The 21,985-nt window shown below is 39.2% G+C and overlaps 1 long non-coding RNA gene across 5 annotated transcripts in view; it reads right to left on the bottom strand.

Annotated features, from left to right (window-relative positions):
* LOC138919392 (uncharacterized) overlaps positions 1-21,985 on the bottom strand; it is a 271,898-nt gene that overhangs the window by 227,538 nt on the left and 22,375 nt on the right. Inside the window, exon 2 of one of the 5 annotated variants that reach the window (XR_011429543.1) lies at positions 2,627-2,940. The exons of the other annotated variants lie outside the window; for them this stretch is intronic. This is a non-coding gene — a long non-coding RNA (uncharacterized lncRNA). Of the gene's footprint in view, positions 1-2,626; positions 2,941-21,985 lie in introns of those variants that run through there. 5 annotated transcript variants of the gene reach the window in all.

Genomic DNA, 21,985 nt, shown 5'->3' with positions numbered 1-21,985 from the left:
ATGAAAATGTGGCCAATCTTGTTAGTCATCATGGAGTTAAAATTAAAATCATAATGAGTGAAATAAGTCAGAGGGAGAAAGTCAAATACCATATGATCTCACTCATAAGTGGAAGATAAAAACAACAACAAACAAACACCTAGCAATGGAGATTGGATTGGTGGTTACCATAGGGGAAAGGGGGGAGGGCACAAGGAGTGATTAGGCTCACATGTGAGGGGACGGACTATAATTAGTTTTTGGGTGGTGAACATGATGTAATCTACACAGAATTCGAAATATATTATGATGTACATCTGAAAGCTATATAATGTTATAATCCAATGTTACTGCAATTTAAAAAATAATAATAAAGTACCAGTCTGGGAAAAAAAACCATAATGAATACCATTATATGTTCACTAAATGGCTAAGATTGACAATGCTCACAATACCAAGTATTAGCAAGATTTGGATTAAGGGACACTCATATATGGCTACTGGAAATAAAAATTGGTATAACCATTTGGGGAAAGTGTGTGGTAATGTTTATAAGGACAAATGTTCCTATAACCCAACAATTGCACTCTTAAGGAATATACTCAACACGCTTGCATCCATATTTGTACCAAAAGACATATGCAATATGTTCATAATAGTACTCTTTAAAATAGCACAAAACTGAAAAATTCAAATGTCAATCAACAGCAGATTGGATAAATAAATTGTGGTATATCTGTACAATGGAATATCATACAATAATGAGAATAAGAAAATTACTGTTACACATACAAGATGAATAAACATCAACTTTACAGTTGAGTAAAAGAAGACAGATACAAAAACCCCATACCATTATTCTACTTGTACAAAGTTCAAAGCAGACAAAATTAATTGATAGTATAGAAGTCCTGTAAGTGGCTACCTTTGGGGAGGGAGCATGCAAGAGTCTCCGGGAGTTCTAGAATGTTCTTTTTTCATGTATGATGGTTACTCAAGTGTGTTTACTTTTTGAAAATTTGCTAAGCTGTACACTTATGATTTGTGCACACTTCTCTATTTGTGTTATAACAATATAAATTTTACTGCAAACATTTTCACAGGAATTTAATCAGAATGGAAGAAGCATGCTGTTTTCTCAGATGAGACATAGCTCTTTCCAGCATTATGTTGAAAGAAAACTTTCATCTTGCAGGACTTTGTTTCCTCCTCAATAATGTTTTTAACAACAAATATGGAAATGATTTACCTTAAAAAAGAGAAAAAGATAATTGTGAAAATGCAGGAAATAGATGAGTCTATACTGTGTGGAGACAGAGACATGAGGCAGAATAGAAGTGATGTTCAGAGATAGAAATCACAGGACTTGAAGATTAATCATCTAGAAGATGAATGGAAAGTAGGATAAAAATCACTCTAAAGTTTCTAGCTTGACAGATTTGAATGTTTATGCAGTTGAACATGACAAGTCTTTTTTTTCCTTATTTTGGACATGTTTGGCTGGAGGTATTAAAGGGTTATCTTGATGGTCATATTTTTATGCAATTGAAAATACAGATCTGAAACTAAGTAAAAAGAATCTAGTTAAAAAAAGTCTAGAAATGTAAATTTCAGTCTCTTCGAATGTATGTTTTATGTTTCAAATTTATATTTTATGGCTAAAGCCCTGAGAATAGATGCAGCCCCCACCCACTCCCCACCCTGAGGTAGAGGTAGTGTGAAGAGAGGGAAGGACAACTGACAAAAGCTGGGAACATAAGTTAAGGAGTAGGTTTCAAGCAAGGAGCTCATTTGCCATTTATTGGTTTTTGTGTTTTGTTTTTGTTTTTTGCTGAGGAAGATTTGCCCTGAGCTAACATCTGTGTCAATCTTCCTTTACTTTTTGTATGTGGGTCACTGTCACAGCATAGCTGCTGACAAGTGGTCTAGGTCCACATCCAGGAACTGAATCTGGGCTGCTGAAGTGGAGTGTACCAAACTTAACCACTATGCAATGGGGCTGGCCCCATTTGCCATTTATCTTAATTGATTTTTAGTGTCCCTAACATTCTAAACACATGGTGGACCTAAGTAAACCACATGCTCTCTTCTTGTCCTTTAATATCTATTTTCTAAGTATAAGAATTATTTTAGAAGCATCACAAATATGCCCGGTATGCCACAAAACTGAATTTATCACTCACATCTGAACCATAGTATTACTAGAAAACAGTATTAGATTGAATCTGTTATGATGATAATCATTTCAGAAATGTCTTACAACTTAAATAAAATTGTTTTATTTAAGTTAACTTATCATGTTAACTTATCATGTCTGCAAATGAATTTCAGAGGTCTGAATCAGATATTCAATAATATCCCAGAAAATGAATACTCGTGAGAAGAATTACATTTTAAATCAGTGCAGAAATGAACTACTCCCAGGTTTGTATCAGATGATCAACAAATCCTTATAAAATTATCCAAGTTGCTAAAAACATAGTTTTATTCTGAAGCCTAGTCATCCATTATAGTTTAGTGGAACTTACAACATATCCCCTGAATCCATACTAATAATACCCACTAAGGAAAGAAACACATTCTACTTCCTTGTCTGTAAGTCCGTTGTTCTGGTTATCTATTGTTATGTAACAAATTACCCCAAAACTTTGTGACTTAAAACAATCCCCATTTTATTAGATCTCACAGTCTTAGGGGTCAGGAATGTGGGCACAGCTCGGCTAGGCAACTCCTGCTCCATGTGGCGTTGACTGAGATCCATTGATGGCATTCAGCTGGTGGATGGGCTGGGTAGAAGTTTGAAGGTGACTTCACTCACATGCTTATGTCCTGGCAGGGATGGCTGGAAGGCTGGTCTCAACTGTGACTGTCACCTGGAGCACCTGCAAGTGACCTCTTCAATGGTGGTCTCAGAGTGGTCAGATCAATGTGGTGGTTCAGGGCTCCTGAAGACAATGTTCACTATTTTAAGATAGAGAAAGTAGGCACTGCTAGTTTCTTAAGGCCTGAGCCAGAAAATGGACACAACATTATTTCTGCTGTCATCATTTTGTCAAGCAGTCACAGAAACTACTCAGGTCCAAGGAGAGGAAACATAGACCTCTAACTCTTGAGTGGAGGAGTGTCAAAAAATCTGAGATTTTCTTTAATCCATGTAATAATAATACAAGTAATAATGATAAATCATTTATCACCCTGAATATTAAATGTTTGTGTATACCAACTTAGGTTTCAAAAATAAAATGAAAGCAAATCTTAAAACAGTCAAATTTCATGAAGTATATTAATCTCTCTTTAAAAAGATAGATGAAGGGCGGGCCCCATGGCATAGTGGTTAAGTTTGCTCGCTCCGCTTTGGCGGCCTGGGATTTGCCACTTTGGATCCTGGGCGTGAACCTATGCACTTCTTATCCAGCCATGCTGGGACAGGCATCCCACATATAAAACAGAGGAAGATGGCCGCAGATGTTAGCTCAGGGCCAACCTTCCTCAGCAAAAAGAGGAGGATTGGTGGCAGATGCTAGCTCAGGGCTAATATTCCTCAAAAAAAGAGATAAACGATTGTATCTAGATCTGGACCTAGCAATATCTGGAATTAAAATTTGAAAATAAAAGTGAAATAGACGGTTCTGGATATTTATAGATGCTATTCAATAAATGATCCAGTAAGAGCAGAGGAAGGCTAGAAATTAAGTCAGTTATTATTATTTTTTCTCCCCAAAGCCCCAGGACGTAGTTGTATATTCTGATTGTAAGTCCTTCCAGTTCTACTATGTGAACCCCCCCACAGCATGGCCAACGACAGATGAATGGTGTGGTTCCACATCCAGAAACCAAACTTGGGCTGCTAAAATGAGCAAACGGAACTTTAACCACTAGGCCATCAGGGCTGGCTCAACTCAATTATTTTTGATGCCTTGATTTACTGATAATAAATTTAAACTCTTCCATTTAGAAAAATACGCATGATTCTTGATTTTTTTCTTTACTAATCATTGAAAATAACACATATTCACAATCGTTTACCTGTTTAAATCTCTATGTATTTGGTTTTGATGCTCAAGTGTTCTGGAAAGGAGACTCTCTGTAATTATGTTCCTCCTATATGCTAGGCCTTGTATTAAGCACACTACTTATATAATTAATTTAATTTTCAGAGCAAATATGGGATGAGCAATATAATCCTCATTTTATAGATGAGGAGATTGAGGTTCAAAAAAGTTATAGTGAATACATGTGTATATACTACATGTGCATAATATATAATAGATTTGCATTATATATGCATTTCATAATGTATATGTCTATATTATACATATACATTTACTATTATACACATAGTATACATATATATTGTATATACATAAGATATTTATTGTGATATAACGGATAGGTTTATATATACATATTTGGGGGGCATTTTTCAGATTATTACCCTCTTTCTGTTTCGTAGAATAGAAATAATTACTACAGTAGTCTCTTGGGTGTGTCACCTTCCTCTGTCTAGTACAGCATGACAAAATGGCTTTTAAATTACGAGATGTGCTTTCACATATATGACAGGTAAAATTTCTGGCCATGTCTTTTCTTCAGGCACAATTAAAATTGAACGAATATTAATTACTATTAGCATTTTTTGCTGCAGATAGAGCATGCAGTGTAGCTCCAATCTGGGGTTTCAAAAATAAATCTATGCCACATCATAGTTTGAGTTCCAATACTCCTTTTTCTTTGGATGATCAGCAATGCTGAACTGACAGCTGAGAAAAGCAGAGAAGATCGCCATGATGTGATTGGGCAGGTCAGGACTAGTGTTGGCATAATGCACAGGTCTGGTTTTCAATCATCTTAATAGCACCTTACTGAGCCAGAGCACAAAGAACCTGATTGGTATTTGTCTGATACTGATTAGAGATATTTGTATAAGACCTTCATTTACATTGTTCGTAAGGAGAAGTGACCTACCTCTTAAGGAGTGGGTCGAGGATTCTGAATTCAGACATGCTTCGGTATATCGGGCAAGAATGTCATGCTGTATTCTAACTAAAGCACTTTATTGGTCCCACAATTCCCTGAAGATTAAGTCCAAATTCCTTTCTTGGCACCCTAAGCACTTGATCTGGCACCCGCTACTTCTCTAGCCCCATCTCTCATCTGTCCCACACCCTCCTTCCACAGCACCCTGCACTACAGCCGAGCTGAATCTTCTCAGCTATATTAGAGCGTGATGCTTTCACATGCTTTTGCCTGCAGGTGTTCCCATTTGGTTGACAAACTTGGGAAATTCCTGGGAAGCTCAAAATAGCAAGTAGGTGGAAAGACGCCCCAAGCCAGTGTTGAATTGTATGCAATGTGCATACGAGATCAGCCCCAGGCCCCCATGGTGATGGGTAGAAATAATTACTATCCACAATGCAGCTGGTGAGGGAGACTCCAGCACATACTTGAGCCCAGCCAGGGGAAGCTAAGGCAATGCAGAGAACAGCAGCACAAACAGAATCCAGGAGACTCTACCAAAAACTGCGGGAAAAGGGAGCTGGGCGTGAAGTAGGCATCTGATTAGGTTGGTGCCATTGCACCCACAAGTTAGTCTGCAACTTTCCTCAACTCTAATTCCAAGACAATATTGTTTGAGCCTCCTAGGGGGTCTCAGATTAGGAGGGTTATTTTGGGGTAGAAATGTGTATGTGCTTCACTGCTGGAAGATGTGGTGATAGCGAACACAAAAACATGAGAAAGGGGGCCTGCTGGTGGTGCAGCGGTTAAGTTTGCACGTTCCACTTCAGTGGCCCAGGATTTGCTGTTTGGGATCCTGGGTGCGGACCTACGCACCACTTGTCAAGCCATGCTGTGGCAGGCATCCCACATATAAAGTAAAGGAAGATGAGCATGGATGTTAGCTCAGGGCCGGTCTTCCTCAGCAAAAAGAGGAGGATTGCTGGCAGATGTTAGCTCAAGGTTAATCTTCCTAAAAGAAAATAATAATAATAATTTGAGAAAGAGTCACCCAGTAACTTTTATGCATATGGTGAACCAGATGTATCTATAAGGCTAGATGCTGCCTACCTCGTATGAGGGTCTAAAGTAGATTGTTAAAGTGAAACCTCAAATCATGGTAATTTAATCAAAACTGCTCCATCAGAGATGGCAGCCATACCTCAAGAGGGATAAGAAAATAGCAAATGATTTTCAGCTCCATAATTCAGGGGAGGGGGGAAGAGAGGCTACCAATTGTAGAGAGATCATCCACCAATATATGATTAGATTGTTCTGTCCCTGAAAAAAATCGATTATCTTTGTGAGCTGTTTTTATTTTAAAAGTAGCTAAGTTATAAAATTAGAGTCTCTCACTTGCAAAGAGACTAAAGACTGGACTGAAATTGATGGGCTCACCTTGATCTGCACTCATTAGGCCTTTGAGGGCCTGAGATGACCAAATAGAAGGAAACATTGATATATCCCCCGTCTAAGCCCGAGGGTTTCTAAACTCTTCCAGAGCCACAAGAAACCCGGAGCTTAGAGTTCTTCTGGAACAGGGAGGGTGGAACTTCTTAGACAGAGTGTTAAAACTGAAAGATTTGACAGGGAACTGCCTGTGGATAGTGGAACATCAGAGGAAAAAGAGAAAACTTTTGGTGAACAAGGCATCTATGAAGAAAATCCTATTTATAAAAGCTTTAATTGTTAAGAGCTTTTCTCTCTCAGGTCCAGGGAATGTCTACTTAGCCAAACTTTCAATCCTGAGAGCTTCTAGATAGAAGTGAACATAAATTCATTGGCTGCTTCAGGTAAATTATCAGGTAAGATCACTCTGGCTTATCAGCATAGAGAAAAGTACTCACTATTCAGGAAGCAACACGGAAGACCTCATGCATAAAAGATAGTGAGACGAAACTCCTTAATTCTACCATGTAGGTTAGAGAAAGTCAACCCTTGAGATCAAAGATTTCAGTTTTTGGTGAAGAAAGGGGACTTATTTTCAGTACTACAATTAGTCCTTATTGGAGAAATCCCATATGTTTTCTAAATTTATATTCATTTAAATGGAGGTAGCAAAGCAAAGCTTCGAATTGCCTAGGCCATCCATAGCACTATGCAGAATTGTCAGTTGATAAGTCCTTGTTCTTCTTTGTGCTGTAGGCCTTATTTTTTCAAATCTAAGAAATGAAGGAACTGGGGTCAGCCCCGTGGCCAAGTGGTTAAGTCCGCGCGCTCCACTGCAGTGTTTCGTCCGTTCGAATCCTGGGTGCAGACATGGTACCGCTCATCAAGCCATGTTGAGGCGGCGTCCCACATGCCACAACTAGAAGGACCCACAACTAAGAATATATGACTATGTACTGGGGGGCTTTGGGGAGAAAAAGGAAAAAAATAAAATCTTTAAAAAGAAAACAAAACAAAAAACAGAAACGAAGGAATTGACAAAGATGATATTTAAGAGTATCTGTAGTTCAAAACTCTAGAAATCTCTGGACACTCCCCCACTTCCTAAAAAACCCTACATATATGTGAGCTTTTTTTTTTTTTTAAAGATTGGCCATGAGCTAACATCTGTTGCCAATCTTTTATTTTTTCCTTTCTTCTCCCCCAAGCCCCCCGGTATATAATTGTATGTTCTAGTTGTAGATCCTTCTAGTTCTGTTATGTGGGACACCGCCTTAGCATGGATTGATGAGCAGTGCTAGGTCTGCACCCAGGATCCGAACCAGTGACACCCTGGACCAAGTTTGCAGAGCTCGCAAACTTAACCACTCAGCCACAGGGCCAGCCCTGTATGTGAGCTTTATTAAATATGTTTTGTGAAAATTAGATCAATGAGCTCAATGTGGAGGTACGAATTGTTTTGAAAAAGATAATGGCAGTCACCCATAGCAGAAGAAACAGGAAAAATATAGAAAAAGAATAAGAGGAAAGAGAAACAAAGAAAAGAAGTTTTGGGGGGAATTTGGAGCTTCACTTCTCCCATCACTGTAGAAATGTTCCAAGGACTATAAAAATTCACAGATAAGAATAAAATTTTGCTTCATTACTCATTTCAATTGGACAGAAGCCAAGTGTGGACTGAGAAATAAAAAATATTTCCCTGTATGGAGAGCAGATTTCTGAGAACATTAGCAAAAGAAAGGATGGGTCTGAACCCCAGCATCTGAATTTTGGACTCCTAGCTCCTCTGAAACAATCTCAATTCATTTTCCATGACAGAGAAGTCTTAATTTGTGTTCCTCTAGAATCAGACTCTAAGACCAGGGTTCAGGTCTACAGTGGGTTGAATAGTGGCCCCTCAAAAGATATGTCCACCCAGAACCTGTGAATGCAACCTTATTTGGGAAAAGGGCCTTTGCAAATGTCATTAAGTTAAGGGTCTTGAAATGAGTTCATTCTGGATTAGAGTGGGCCCGAAATCCAATGACAAATGTCCTTAGAGGAGGGAAGTAGGACATTTGACTCCAGAAGAGGAGAAAGCAATATGATGACAGAGGCAGAGATTGGAATTATCCTGCCACGAGCTGAGACATGCCTGCAGGCACCAGAAACTGAAGAGATAAGCAAGGCTCCCCTGAACTGGAGGCTCCCCTAAAGCCTTCAGAGGCAGTGTGGTCCTATCAACACCTTTATTTCAGATTTCTGACCTCTGGAACTGTGGGAGAATAAATTTCTGTTGTGGTAATTTGTTATGACAGCTGCAGAAAACTAAAGCAAGATCCAAGTAGTTTACTTGGGAGGTGAAAGGAAATATGGGTAGAGGAATGGAAAAGTGAGTCAGAGAGAAGTCAGCCCCCAAAAGGCTGGTTATCTAGCTGTCAGTGTGAGCAACTGGAGCTTAATATTGTGGGGGAAAGCCGTAGAGCCAGCATAAAACATATGCCTCAGAGTTTCTGGCTGTGGGAGAAGAGAGCTGGGGTATTTATATATCCACTCCAGTTAGACATTGGCTGAGGGCTACACTCAGGGGGTGTTAGCTCCCCAGAACTTAAACAGTTTTACTGGCAAACTTGACTCCAGCTGCAGGAGAATGATCCCATGCCAAGAAGTGCAGGTACTAGCAGTTGGAGGACTGGCCACTATGATGATGTCTTAACTATATTATCTTGGATGAGGTACGTTGAGGCCAGGCACAGATCAAGAGAGGAATACCAGGGTAAGTCTTGATAGTTTTGTTATGCTTACACTTCCCTGGAGAGAACACAGCAAGCCATGCAGGACCACTCAGGGGAAGCACCCGAATCAGTCATGAGGCAGAGGGAGAAAGTGGAACTGCGGACAAGGGCCGTTATTGTTGTTTCCAAGGGAAAGAATGGGCGAGGCAGGGTAATTGAGTTCAGGATTGGGTATTCTGAATAATTTCAGCAGGTCCTAGGGCATAGGAGCTGTCTCTAGTTGTCTGGGACCTGTCCATGAGGTGATTAAGGCAGGTGGATAGTGGCTCAGAGTGTGAGAGCCTGATAAGAGAGGTGGTTGGGAGTGTGGACTTAATTGTCTGGTCAAGAAGGTGAACTGACCGGCTTCCAATTGGGGCCTCAAAACTGGGTTAAGATAGCATTTGAAAAAACTATATTACAGGTAAGGGCAAGCAGATACGGGCAACAAGAAGACCACAAGAGAATCCCATTTTAACATAATGCAGTGAAAATAAGATCCAAATTTCCATTACAATTTATAAAGCCTGAGGAAGCACTTAGAGTCATTCATTGAAAGTTTCCTTAAACATAGTATGGAGGGTCCTCAAAAAATTAAAAATAGAACTACCATATGACCCAGTAATTCTACTTCTGGGAATATATCCAAAGGAAACAAAAACACTAACTTCTAAAGGTATCTGCAACCCCATGTTCACTGGAGCATTATTTACAATAGCTAAGACATGGAAACAACCTAGGTGCCCATTAATGGATGAATGGATAAAAAAGTTGTGGTGTATACACACACACACACACACACACACACACACAATGGAATATTATTCAGCCATAAAAATGAGGAAACCCTACCACATGCAATAACATGGATGGCCCTTGAGGGCATTATGCTAAGTAAAATAAGTCAGACAGAGAAAGACAAATACTGTATGATCTCACTTATATGTGGAATCTAAAAACAAAATAAAATAACAACAATAAAAAGAAAGTCATAGAAAAGAAATCAGACTTGTGGTTATCAGAGGCAGAGAATGGGGGAAGGGGAAATTGGACGGAGTCAAAATGTCCAAACAGAATATAACTACCTTATGGCATTAGGGTGAGTGAGAGATGAAAAGTAGGGTGAACGAGAGAAGACAACAAACAAATAAATAAATATAGGCAGTGTGATAGATGGTAATTCTTTGGTAATCTACAGGTTTTCCCACCTGGTATAACAATAACTACAAATTAAATGATATGAAAAAACTTATTTCAACATCACAGTTTCCAAGGCATCCTTTCAATCCTCAGGTGTTGTGGAATCACCTCTTGATACCTGTCTTGAGAATACTGTTGCATTCTGCTTGCCTCTATGAGCACTGTTGTCTTGAAAAAGGATGTGTACCTTTAAATCCAGAGAGCAGAGGTAATAGATCCTGTTTGAAATGGTTGCTAAGGGACCATTTTATGTAAATTAATTAGTAAACATCAACTCTGGTTTCAAAGGGCAAAGAAGGTCTCTCACTTGAGAAGGGAAAATTACCCCCTGGTGATTGGAAAAAGGCCATCCTAAGATTTTTCATGCATTCCAGCAGTGTTTATACTACTGCATAATTACTTTTTTTCTTTTTGTTTTGAGTCTTTCTCCTACCCTCATCCTTGACTCTTTTCCATAGTTTTATTTATTTCTTCTGAGATTTTTTTATCTTTTTTTTTGCTTTGGAGAGCAAAGGGGAAGATCGGGGTAGTATGGAAGGGCAAGTAGGTCTTTTTATCTTTTAAAAGGTGAGCAGAAGATAAGCATGTCTTTCCTGCTACAAGGCTAAAATACTGAAGAGACTAGTGTATAAGGGATTTTAACATCAACTTAAAAATGCCTGAAAGTCTTATTGGATCTAGACACAAGCGCAGGAAGTTTTTATCAGAGACAGAAAAGTTAAGGATGATTTCTGCAAAATCTCTATGAGAATAAGGGTTAGGTTAGAGAGCTAAGTAAACTGTATATTTATATTCTTTAAGTATTGCTATAAACAGTTTTGTTGATTTTATAAATAGTGTGTTTAAAATGATACTTAGATATCTTCTTAAAAGATTTTTTCATAACAAAAATAACTTAGAAAATCAGGTAAAACCTTGACTCAGATAACTCATAGGAACTCTAGCTATTGGGGGCAAAAAGACCAGGATAACATAATTGTTCATCTGATGACAGGTTAATTGAATTTCATGAATAATTATGAGAAAGAAAAAAATGCTTCTAGTATTCAAGCCTTGTAAACATTGCAGGCATTAAAATAAGAGCTAGGGAAAGGTAAAGAAAATGTAAGCCCATTTGCTTTACCTTCAGAATTTATTTTTTTTAATGCTGTCATATCTCTAAATGATAAGAACAATTTTATTTTTAAAAGTAAATGCTGGAAAGGCATTTTTACTCTAAGTATACTTTTGACATAAACTAACCCCAAAATAAAATATGACAGGCTAGAGTAGTACTTTACTAGTTAAATATCAGGATGTTGTGGGGGGTTTTCTTCCTTAAAGCTAATTCTCAATGAGATGAATAAGAAAGGAAAGACTTCCTAATATGTCAAATGGAGTTCAAGCTATTCCCTTAAGGCAAGACCTGCAAGCTCCGAATTTGTCAGCTTTGCACTTCAGAGAAGATCTTTATTTTATTTTTAAAATAAAGAATGGGAAAACATATCCTTCTCTCCTACTGTCCTACAAAATTTGCCCTCACTTTATTTATAGAGTCCTTGGTTGTTTGGTAAAGAGGTAGTCCTATGGGATCCTGATGGTAACACAATGGAGGCAAATGAAGTTCACATGCAAGTAATTACTGAAGGAATGGAAGAAGATAGCACTTAAAAGAGATTTTTCAGAAGAGCAAATGCCCACTCACTGTTATTTGAAATGCATTTAATTACAGATCAGGTTATGTGTATTTATCATAGGTGGGAAGGTTAAACTTTCACTCCGTTAAGATGCAAACTAGGACATCGGTATGCACAGTGAGACTTCTGAAACCAAAGGACAATATTGGATGTTTCCCTAGAATAAACTGGCACTAGATATTGGGAAAAATCAGCATATCTGAGGAATGTTGTCAGATAGGAAACATTTATGTGATGTTCATGCTATATCTAGTCCTTCCTGCTGGCTTTTGTGAAACTGAGTGCTTAAAAAGACAAATACTAGACTCTTGGCTTTTGTTTTCAAGGTTTTTATTTTACCTTAATTCAATTCAGCAAGTGATATCTGTGAAACTGTTGACATTGTTTTGGTTTCTATCAGAAGCTTCTGTGGAACTTAAGAAGAATAACTGAATGTATGAAAAATTAAACCAAGAAGGTAGGAAGACCGAAGTAATAAGATTCTTCCTATCACTGAAATTTGCTATGAACTTGGCTTGGTCCCAGGTACATTTGTTGGTTTTTTCCTTCTTTCTAAGCTTTTTAGTCAATGGGGACCATTATAAATAGCTGGCACGTCATCGGAGGAGTTCACGTGTGGGAAGCTTAGGTGCTTTCCTATTCCAACCCTCAGGCTTCGCTTCTGACTTGGTTTAAGCCGCACCCACAGGTGTGTGGGGAGAGCTTGCTTCTGAACTCACGTTAGCGGGCCAGAAACTCTAGAAGGGAAACCAGGGAAATGTAGCACTAGGACATTGCACTCAAAGGGGACACATTTCCCTTTACCAAGCTGCCTTCTACATGCACAGAAGGTCAAGTTCAGCTTTTACCTCTCAAAATGGAAATTCTTGGTTCCTGTCTGCCTACTTTCTGATTTGTGCATGTTCCGTCACAAGAAAATTTTGAAGGTAGGGAGATATGTATGCAAAATGTTATGTTTTAAAGTGTTAAAATGTATGACATTATTTCACATCCATTTCAACTAAGGAGTAACTAGTTTTTAAAAAAAATTTCAACTAACAATGAAACAATCATTTTTTGTTGCAAGATGTAGTTTTTGAAGATCTATTATGATTATCAGATAGGTAAGACTTCGATTTCCATGAATGAAAGAGAACTATTTACAGATATCCCCCTTCTATTTAGCTTTAGCCTACAGATTCAAAAGAGAGTCTGCAATTGTCCATGAGCAGTCAGCTATGCCTTGGCATCAATTTATTAAATGCATACCTGCCTCAAAACAATCTCTTCCTGGCAGACGCTCTAATTGTGCTCTGTGAGAGAGCCAGCCTGCCATCCCAAGAGGAGGTAGTTCAAACGCTGCTGTTCCTTGGAGGCTGACAGACGATGGGCTCCCCCTAGGGGCAGATGAGGCTCCGAAGAGGGAAAGCACCGGTGGCAGGTTGCCAGGAAACCAACCCCTTGGTGCTGCTGACAGGAAAACACAGGAGCAGAGGGTCTCCTTTCTGCACCGTGTTTGGTTAGGCAGTTTCATCTCCCTCTAGCACACCAGCTGAGTGAAGAACCTGCTTTAATGCTCTGAAGCCAAGAAGTTCATCTCGGTGAATCCCAGTGGAGAAACTTTCCTAGTATCATTTTCTCCTTCTTGGGGGCCAGCTCCCCTACTTCCTAACACTCTTCACATTTATTTTTCATTGTTGCCCTTGCAAACACAAGACAAAGCCGGAGGAGCGTGTTTGGAAAAATAGATGGCTGAGCTCCAGTAGTCAGCAGAGCAATGTGACTTAACGAGGGTATTTTATTCTTATGGCTTCATACCTACAGAGCTCTTTTCCTTCTAAAAGCTCAAAGAACAATTCTGGCCTTGATTTTGCCTCAGCAAGATGCCATAAGATTTGAGAAAATACAACTTCAAAAGAAGGCTCTAAAGAAAATCAAAGAGAATTTTTGCGATTACTATATTTAAGCAGCATTATAAGATATTAAGTTGTAAGTGTTTCTGGGCCAAATCTTTTATTATTCTGATTATCCTTTGAATAGTCTTCATGTGCTTTAGAAAGGATTTTATGATTATTTTGTTCATCACCTCAGGTCTGTGCTCCAGTGTCTCTTTCTTGGTGAGGACTTCCCTGATTAAATTATTTAAAAGTAAAGCTCATCCCCCCATCAGCACTCCCTTTGCCCCTACCCTGCTTTATTTTTCCATAGCTCTTCTGTCAGTCAGGGTTCATCAGGGAAGCAGAACCAGTAAGAGTAACATGGAACATGGATGTATTATAGAAATAAGACCTTACACAATTGTGAGAGAAACTGGATTGAGTAAGGGTCTGCAAAGGGAATGGGAGATCAGAGGAAAGTCCTAACCCAGGCCTTCTGAAGTACTGTTGCAGATGGACAAGTAGGAGTTTGCAAGAGGACATGCGACGTGAAGCACATCCAGCTGGAGCAAGGCAGCATAGGAGAGCCGGTGGAGAAGTCAAAGGAAGGCTCTTGCCTCTGCGTTATTGGGCAACCTGAGGTTGCTCTAGGTCAGCAGAACAGTCAGGAAGAAGAGCTGGGCGTAGAGCTAGCAGAGAGAAGAGCGAAGGAGAATCTGGCACCTCTGTGTCTGTCTCTCACGGCAACCATGATCTTCTTCAGAGAGTATGGCTGCTGCTTCACTTCCAGCTTCCCAACCTTATACAAATTCCGTTTTGGGTCAACTTTAACTTGGAACCATACAAAAAAGAGATTCTAGGAAACATAGTTCTGGCTTACCAATTGGACATGGTACAAAACTTCCATAGTCTTTAACTCCCTATAACGTACTATATACATCAATCGTGTATTTCTTTTTTTATCTGTGTGTGCATGCACACACACACAATTCTAAACTCTATGATGTAGAGATTGTTTTATACACATCAGTGTCTATAACAATGCTTGGCCTATAGTAAATATTCAGTGAATAATTTATTGAATTTCTGATTGCTAGTCCTTGAATTATGCCTATGGGCAAAGCCTGAGTCAGGATCATTAATTTATAGTCAACAAAAATCTAGGTTCAGGAAGTAAATAAGTGGTCAATTCCAAGAAACCAAGCAAGTCACTGAGTCAATCGTTGGAGACCTCAGATTCTGCCAGTGCATAAGATGTCGTCCAGCGAGCATTCTATCTCCATATCAGAAAGTTGACAATCTATTACCAGCAGTGGCTTTATTTCTGTGTTTAAGCTCAGGGATGCTTACAGGTGGTTTAGAGTATGAAAGAAAGAAGTGCTAATGTGGATGGACCTAGTTTGTCAGCTTTATTCGTGGAAATCAGACACTAAGCTGCAGAGATGCATGTTTTCGGCATCAGGAATCACCCAGGTCTTGGAAATTCATTTTTTTAATATCTTAAAAAGACTTCGATTCCTACAGCCTAAGTGGGACACACTTCCTCATCTTGTATGTTTCCAGAGACAGATTTTATTCATATCTGGCTGGCCCTTGACATACATGGGTCCTACCCCAAAACCTGTCCACTATTAGACTGTCTGGTGGCCTTATATTTCAGCATTAGAAATTCTCTAGGATCTTGCATGCATGTCTGTCTTCAAGTCTACTTACCCATGGAAAGGATCATACTTTGAAGCCTATAATTTAATCATTTATAGAGGATTAAGAAATCTAGCTAGTTGACCTAAAAGAGCCACAAATTGGGGCACATACTCTAACATTGGAGGCAATGGGGCAGAATAGTGAAATGTGAACTGAATTTATTGCTCTGGAACTCAGAGATGGCAATTGAGACACACAATAATCTGGACACTAAGACCTAGCTTGGAGTCTTTTGGTTGGGACTAAGGCTTGATTCACTATGGCTCTTGTGCAACCTGTGTATCTGTTGGGATTGTTTTCATTGCAAATTAAAGAAAACAATACAATGTGGCTTAAGCTATCTAGGAGATTTACTAGCTCACACAGTTGAAAACTTCAGCCTTAAGGTTTGGATTGATCAGAACTCCAAATGCATGTTTTTTCTGTTTTCCTGTCTGCCTCTTGTATTCATCATCCTCTGACTGCCTTCACGAGTTGGCTGTCCACTCAACTGAAACTACATTTCCTGTCACATGCTCAGGAACAAAGGGGCATTTTTCAACACCGTTAAACAAAGTTCCAAGCATTATGCTAATGAGAGTATTCCTGAACCAATCCCTGTGTCCAGGGAAATATCATGAAACTGACTGGCTTAGGTCAGGGTTATCTGCAACAACTGTCGTGGTCGAGTAACATTAAGATTGCCCTAATATTCTAGTACAGGGCCCAGTGGATGCTGTATTAGTTAGATTGGCCTGTCATAACAAAATACCAGAGACTAGGGGGCTTAAACAACTAAAATTTATTTTTTCACTGTTCTAGAGGCTAGAAGTCCAAGATCAAGGTGTCATCAGATTACATCTCTCCTGAGGCCTCTCTCCCTGGCTTGCAGATGGCTGCTGTCTCGCTGTGTCCTTATATGGCTTTTCCTCTGTCCGGTGTATTCCTGGTGTCTCTTTGAGTGCCCAAATTTCCTCTTATGAGAACACCAGTCAATTGTATTAGGGCCCACCCATATGATCTCATTTAGCCTTAATTACCTCATTAAAGGCCCTGTTTCCAAATACGGCCATGTTGGGGGTTAAGGTTTCAACACAGGAATTTGGTGGGGGACAGAATTCAGTCCATAACAGGTGTTAAGAATGAGGACAATCCTTCCCAGAGAGCATGACTACACAGTGTGGAGGGGAGAGATCTTGGGGGGATAGCCAAACTGTTGATTACAATCTGCAAAACCCTCTAAAGTCTGTTCCCTTTGCCCATGATTTAAAAATAGAAAAAACAAAACAATACAAAACACAACGTTAATTGTGTGTCGAGCTTCCCTAGGGCAGACTACCACTAGACGTGAGCCTCTTGGGCTTTATTGTTTTGTCTAAGCAAACATTTCCAAAAGTGTATTCCAAACAGCACTTGTCTCATGATGTACTCCACAAAAAATATCTCCTGGCTAAATAAATAATGGGAGATCCTGCATAGTGTATTTCTAAAGATCTTGACTTACAAATTAGCATATGTCAATGGCCCCAAGAAAGCCCAGAGTTTAAAAAAAGTTTACTTTCATATAATGCAAGACTTCTCAAATTTCTTGTCAACACCAGATTTTCCCAAATATTACCTATTAAAATTCTATGGAATATGTTTTAGGAAATGCTCTTCCAAGGAAATGTTACTTTTTATTCAAAGTAGGAAGAGACAAACTGCAGGAGGGCAGACATAGAGGGTTAAATGATGTCCTAGGCATTAACGTTAGTCTAATTTGGTTTTGCTTTGCCTTTTTCATAGAGGATTCAAGTTTGCTGCTCTGGGAAAAAAAAAAAAGCTAATCTATTTCTGTGCTAGTCTGGCTCTGACAGAAGGGAAGCTTTGCTGCTCACTTCATAGAAACTGCTCTAGCAGAACACCTGAAGCATGTGGTCATTGCCTGTTTGCACCTGTTGCTGCCACAGGCTGAGAGAGACAGAAACAGGAACAAGGGACATTCAGGTTCAGGAATAATGAAGTGTCTGTGCCAAAAACGTTGCACAATAAGAACTCTGCAAAGCAGGAAAGTAAGGAGCCAGTGACCAGAGAAAATAATCAGTGGCAACAGCCCAGAGACAAGAGAGGCCCAGAGCCTCAATTTGCAAGGACTGCATCGGCGTGTCTGCCAAGAGCTCGACTCCACTCCCTTGCTCTTGGGGCACTCTTTCCAATTTTAAATGCTTGGACACCATAAGGAGTGGATCCTTCCAACATATAACCCAAGACATCTGTTCAAGCAAAGTAAAACTGAAAAACCTGAAGGTAATTTGGAGCCTTCCAAACACCTGTGAGTCAGATAACACATACTCCTCCCCTTCTTTAGAAGCACAGATGAGCTCGAACCTTCTGGGCATTTTAGCAGTTTACCATCTGTACTGATAACCCTTTTCTGCAGTACAGAGCGTCTTCTAGGAGGATGTAAAATCCAGGAACCAAGATAAGGAAACATGTTTACACCTGCTACATCTGTTCAATGGTTCGCAGGCTCCACTTCACACTGGACTTTCTGTACAGGCACACTTTTGAAATCACTCTTGTCTGGTTGAGTTTCACATATGCTCCATAAAAGCAGAGAAGAATAGAAAAACCAATCTTAAAAGCTCCGTGGTTGGGGGTTGTGTTTCCAGGGAATACTATCTCCATTTTCCTTTTATCTTAAACAATCGTGGAATCTAAGTCATCATTAATAAGGTTAAGTACTTCTCTAGAGGTAGGCAGTGTACTCACAAAAGACGGGAAGGGCATTAAATCAGTTCTGTTGGAAAGTAAAACCTGTAGACAAGCTAATTGCAGTAAAGGAGTTGATAAAATAATAGGTTAAAAAAGAACAATAATAACCACACCACCTAAACAAAGAACACAGTCATCTGCCTTTCTTCCAGGAAGAATATAACCCCAACCGGTTATTTACTCTGTTGCCAGTAGAGCCAGACACACTGGAATGTGCTGTAAAAAGACAATCAAGCTTTAAGAAAGAAATAGTGTGATTCGAATAAACCACTCTATAACAGCGATTCCTTTAATGTGTTAATTGGCTGAGGAAAGAATAGCACAGGTGAATGTCTGGAAAGTACTCAAGGGGTTTCATATAAGACCTGCATTAAGGAGAGTACGGTATGTGCCACAGTTCACTTTGAAAACCTTTGAAGGTGGGTTGGATAGCAGAGGCCAAATAGGATAATAATTTTATAACAACACTGATTACCTCTGACCTGTTCAGAGCATTTAGGCCATGACATTCAAGGAAATTTACTGATACTTATCCTAGAGGGACCTATTTTAATTGTATAATAAGAACAATAGTGGTATTTTGAGAAATTTTGGAGGGCCAGAGTTAACAGCTGGCATGTAAGTTGATAATAGACCCTATTTTAAGAGCAATTATAAATCTGTTAAAATTTCTTTATGGGCATCTATTTCTTTGCCCATCCAAAAATGGAATTGACCCTAAAGCAGAAATTGTTAAAACCAGATCACCTAGCCCACTACTTCCAACCCCCAATCCCTGATTTTAAAATGAAACAACTAAGACAAAGAAGACTGGTCCAGGGCATGAAAGACAATACAGAGCCGGGACGAGAATCCAGTTTTCTGCCTTTAAGTTCCAAGCTTATTCAGAGATTCTTTCTGGTTATGGTGCTAAAAGAACCTTGTCTTCTCCACCCACAAAACACTCTGACCACACAACCAATAGGTCTTTTCTCTGAAAGACTTTCAATTCCTAAAATTGTCTTAAATTATTCCAAAGGTCAATGTTTTCTATACATTCACTAAGACATAAATACACAGGTCAGGAATGTATGGTATCATTTTATCTAATAAAACTTACAGTTTGTGCTTCCCTCTCTTTCTTAAAGAAAGGTCATCAAAAAGAGAAACTTGTGATTCATCCAACCAAATACAAAATGAAGAGGCAGTTTATCCCCAGTCAGCCATCATGACATTTGTAGAACACATATCCGCTGCAACATATTTTCTAGGACCTTAGAGAAAATTTATGGAGATCTGATGCCTAATGGCCATACTTTGTATCCATATTTCTTCTAGAATACTGGGATTTCAGGTCTTTTGCCAACATTAGGGGAAATACATTACACCACAGAACATTGCTATACAGATCTAAGAAGAGACTTGAATTACCTTCTCTGAAATGATAAAACTAAAAGGTTTAATACTTTAGGTCAATTAAACTCAGGCAGTTCTAATGCCCATTGCCAGAGCCACAAAGAGACCACATTATGAGTCTTTGACAGAGCCAGGATTAGAAGCTAGTTTACTACCCTCCCAAGCTAATACTCATTTTAGTATTCCAGGCTTTAAATCGACATATTATTCTAGCAGGCCAATAGAGTAGCATTATTTGATGCTGACTGCTGATCAGGGACCAGACTTGTTTGTATTCATATTATCTATAAATCAATTTGTAAAATTTACCCTTGGTTGAAATGAAGATCAGGAAGTCAACGATTAGGATGCCTGGAGTGAAACCTTTAAAAAGACAGCTCTTCTGTGACTTTTTAGCTGCTGCCACTACCCGTGGTGGTAATACCAACATGCCACTCCATGTCTGTACGCGTGCTACCTCTGATACAGGGGAAACACTTTATGATTCCACTTAAGAAAATTTACAAGAGGTTGTACATACTTGCAGGTAGACTTTCCCTATCAAGGTGTGATTTTATAGGCACCCAAAAGCCCAAACACTCAAAAATATCCTCCTTCTCCCCCCAACTATCATCTTGTCTTTGGGGTGAGGCATCATCTCTAAAAATCCACTGTTAAAAAAGAAATATTTAATCTGGATGGAGAAAAACAAAATTAAGTAAATTGTGTTGTCATCTTTCTAAAATTTTGTTTTAAACATTGAAAACTGAAACTATCTGCCTTCAGCATCTCCTGTGGCCCATCCCTAACCCTACTCCACTCCATTCACTATAGTTGAAGGTCAAGTTTAAGGCCCCCATGGCTTTCTGATTCTCAAGTGCATCTTCAACACCTCTGTTGAGGATTTTCTACTCCAGGTCAAGAATGTCTCACTGTCCTTCCTTGAACACTCATTCTTCTGAACTCCTGGCTCTACACTCACGATGTTCTTCCTTCCTGCACAATTTGTTCTCATCATCTCTACTTTTAAGGTTATTTTGACCTCTTCTAGCAACCTCTGCCCTTGATAATGCCTCTCTTCTCTGAGTCCTTGCTATTTCTGAATCATGCATTGGAGAATATAACCACAATTTTTTCTATTGCTCTTTAATATTTTGTTCCCCAAGGAGGCTTTCTTTGTAGTTCCTTCCCATTTTTTTTCCTATCATAGAGCAAAAGGCCTGAGTATGTAGAAGGGCAACTTTATGACCATAAGTACTGGGAGAGGAAGGAAAAAGAAATAGTTATCTCTTCAACAGCATTCACTAAGAACCTACTATGAAAAGAGCACTCATTATGTGCAAAATGCTGGATATAGAGTACATTGTCCATGGGCCTTCCCTCCAAGGAGATTACTGACCACTGGAGGAGACAGGAAAAGCCAAGGTGCCAGGGTTGGGAAAAATGGGACCATCAGCCCTTTTCATGGGTTTTGTTTCCTTGTGTAGCCACAGCAGCTTTCATATTGCATTTGATTTTAGCCATTGAAATTCCTCACATCAATGGCAAGTCCATTTACGTTATCATCCTCAAACACTTTTCTTGACGATGAAAACCTCAGAACTCATTTGGTACAATTTGGTAATTATGTGAATTCAGTGCCTACTATGTGCCAGACATGGTGCTGATTCTCTTGTCATAGATTTATTTGTTAAATCACAAAGAGTGATTTACTATAGAGCAACTCTAATATTTTAGAAAATCATACAAATGAAACAGCCCAACCAAAAATAAATGTTTCCCCCTCTCTGTCCATTCTTAAATCTCAGATTCAGATAATATTTTGTTTTAAAGAGAGGAGTCATGAAGAGTCTTCTATTTTGTTTTCCTTCATTGTCCTAACTCTTGAGACTCAGATCATCTGGTCCTTTTATTACGAAATGAGCACCAACTACTCATAACTTAGTCTGACTGCATCTTTCTAAAGGGAAAGGCTCCAAAACATAGTAGAAAGAGCATAGTCTTTGCCCCACATGTACATGCACTCAAATTTTAATTCCATAATCCAGTGAGGCTGCTGACCTTTGGTAAAATTAGTGAAAGGTACCCTCTTTCTCTGGGATGACACAATCCTTCATTAAGGTACGACATTGGACAAGCAGAACACAAACTGTATATCAGTCCCAATTTGCCCCTCCCTGCTACCAGATACTGTTGCACAGTACACAAACTATACAACCAAACATGGCAGCCCTGACCATTCTCTTGGTCATTACTTAAACTTTTTGAACTTCAGTTTCCTAATCTGTAGAATAGGGATAATAACAGTTCCCTCCAAGACTGTGAG

The sequence above is a fragment of the Equus caballus genome, chromosome 20 (assembly GCF_041296265.1).
Source record: "Equus caballus isolate H_3958 breed thoroughbred chromosome 20, TB-T2T, whole genome shotgun sequence".
NCBI lineage: Eukaryota > Metazoa > Chordata > Mammalia > Perissodactyla > Equidae > Equus > Equus caballus.
Note: the sequence above shows the minus strand (reverse complement) of the source record. Positions and strands in the feature narration are given on the sequence as shown.